The sequence below is a fragment of the Enhydra lutris genome, unplaced genomic scaffold, assembly GCF_002288905.1.
Source record: "Enhydra lutris kenyoni isolate GAN:26980312 unplaced genomic scaffold, ASM228890v2 scaffoldscaffold75, whole genome shotgun sequence".
Taxonomy (NCBI): domain Eukaryota; kingdom Metazoa; phylum Chordata; class Mammalia; order Carnivora; family Mustelidae; genus Enhydra; species Enhydra lutris.
The window spans coordinates 1,922,857-1,925,842 of record NW_019154159.1 but is presented as its reverse complement, the minus strand read 5'-3'; positions in this window follow the sequence as shown (position 1 = coordinate 1,925,842).

The following is a 2,986-nucleotide window of genomic DNA, read 5'->3' as shown; positions in this document are numbered from 1 at the left end:
ATGGATGGATGGATGGATGGATGTGTGGATGGATAGATGGGTGGGTGGATGGATGGGTGGATGGATGGATGGATGGATGGATGGATGGGTGGATGGATGGATGGATGGGTGGCTGGATGGATGGATGTGTGGATGGATGGAAGCAAGGACCCCAAAGGCCAAGCCAGCTGTTTAGAAGCTTCCAAAATTAGAGAGGACCCTTACAACTTTCTGGGCTAGAGCCAACTTCATTTCTTTTATCAGAAGCTAATTGAAATTGTAGGACACCAAGAGGCTGAGAACCCAGCCAAAAAGGTTTTGCTTTTCCTTTATTTCCCGTCCAATGCCACACCACCTCCCAGCTAGATGTCACCTGTCCTGCTGTCAGCCTTCTCCTGGAGGTAGGTTTCATTTTTTTCAAAGAGAGAGAAAGAGTGGGAAGTGGGAGGTGGGGGTGGGGGAACAGAAGGAGAGGGACAAGTAGGCTGCACTGAGCAAGGAGCCCTATGTGCGGCTCATCTCAGGGCCCTCAGATCATGACCTGAGCAGAAACCAAGAGTAAGACACTTAACTGACTGAGCCACCCAGGCCTCCCCCAGAGGAAGGATTCTTAAAACAACAGCGCTGTCCTGGGCGCAGCAGTGTGCTTACTGATGAGGGGGGGGAAGCACGGAGGTTGGGTCTGCAGCCCTCCACCCAGCCCCCTTTGGGGAGAGCCAAGGGACCTCTCTAGCAGGTGTGGACACCCTTCTAATCCTTTTTACTATTTCTCCTGCTCCTGGCAGAACTTGGGGGTCCTCAGTGTCATCCCAGCAAGCTTTCATTAGCTTTATGTGGGGCTCAGAGGGATAAGCATCTCCTGACTTTAGAGAAAGAGAGTGAGCGAGTGAGCAGGGCAGCTGCGGATGTCCACATTCTCGTGGCTGATCCCTGGGAGGGGCCCTGGTATCCTCATGTCTCCTGCGAATTCCATCCTTTCCCCCAAGAGAAGGGAAGGGATGCAGACATTATCCTGAGCGACTCATGGCTTCCTGTAGCAGGTTTTCCCCAGAGGCCTCGACAGGAAAAGAATAAGGCGGATGTAGCCGGGAAAGCAGCCGAGGACCCGGCTGGAGAGAGATGGAGGCAATCCCCAGGGGAAGGTGCCTCTCAGACTGATCTTGGGGGATGCTGGAGAGGTAGGAGATGTAAAGAGAAGGGTTCTCTAAGCCCCACCTGTCCTTGTTCAAGCCTGGGATGCCCAGGATCGTAGGGCACGGCCCCCCAACTGACCGGTCATCAGAAGCCTTGGCAAGGGTTCTATCACAGCATTTCTCCACCATTCAAATGCCTCTCCATGTGGGACTCCATCTCTGTATCTCAAGGGTCTAGTCCAACGCCAGCACGCGGCTGGGATTTCAGGTGGTCTGTAGAGACAACGGGGTCTGATCACTGTTCTCCCCTCTCTGGCTCTGCTGCAAACAAGCTGGTCTCTTTCCATCATCTTGCAATTAACTGCCTCAGGGCCTTTGCACAGGCTGTTCCTTCTACTTGGGATGCTCTTCTTTTTGGCTCACTTCCTTGAGCTTCTGGCCCAAATGTCGTCCCAGTGGGAGGTCTTCTCATAACCCTATACCCATGCCCCTCTCCTCCTTGCTAGAGATTTTCCCTGTAGCAGGTCTTAACTATCAGTTTATTGTCTGTGTTCTACCATCAGTCACATTGTTCTGTGCACAGCCATATTCCCAGAACAGTGCTTGATGCCTAGTAGGTTCTCAATAAACACTTGCTCAATGAGTGAAGGAATCACCATCACTGGCTAGAGAAGGAGCACAGGTCATTGGGTCTAAGATGGGAAAACATCCCTTTGTCCTCAGCATGCACACAGGGACCACGTGTCTGAACTTGGCACCAGGGGCTTTGCCCTGCCCCTTCGTGGAGGAGACATTTGACATTTGAGTTGGTAGATGGAGTAAAGCAAATGGCTCTCCCCCAATGCAGGGGGGCCTCATCTAATCGGTTGAGGACCTGAAAAGAACAGAAAGGCTGAGCCTTCTGTGAGTTAGTGGGGAACTCCTCCTGATAGACTGCCTTGAGCTGGTAGGCTGGTCTTTTTCTGCCTTCAGACTTGAACCGAAATATTGCTTCTTCTTGGGTCTTGAGTCTGTTGGGTTTTGGATCAAACTTACACTCACATGGTTGTCAGGCCTTTGGACTCAGACAGGCACTATACCATTGGCCCTCCTGGCAGTCCCCTCAGTCACGGGAGTCAGTTACAATAAATACACATATTCTACATATAATAAATTATGTATATATTTTTTCCTATTTTATTAGTTCTGTTTCTCTAGAGAACCCTAGTACAGAGGTAGTTATGGTCATCAGAATAATGCCCCCCGCCAAGATGTCCATATCCTAATTCCTGGAACCCGTGAATATGTTATGTTAGATTATGCAATGGTTAATTTTGTGGGTCAATTTTAGTGGGCCACAGTGTCCAGACAGGCAGTCAAACTTTATTCTGGATGTTTCTATGAGGCTCTTTTTGGATGAGATTAACATTTCAACTGGTAGACTTTGAGTAAAGCTGATTGCCCTTCAGGATGTGGGTGGGCCTCATCCAATCAGTTGAAGGCTTGAGTAAAACAAAAGACTGATCTCCCCTGAGACAAGAAATCCTGCCAGCGGCTGGCCTTCAGACTTGAACTACAACATTAGCTCTTCCCTGGGTCTCCAGCTGTAGATTTTTGTACGTTCTCTGTAATCACGTGAGCCAATTTCTTAAATATTTCTCTTTCTATGTATGTGTAGTCATCTATATGTATACACACCTGTTTCTCTGGAGAACCTAGACTGATACACATGGTAGGGAAGAATGAAGGTTGTAGAATTTAAATTGTTCATCAGCTGACCTGAAAGTAGGGAGGTCATCCAGGATTACCTGGTGGGTATGATGTAATCACGGGGGTCTTATATGTAGAAGGAGGAGGAAGGAGGGTCAGCGTCAGAGTGATGAGATGTGAGAAAG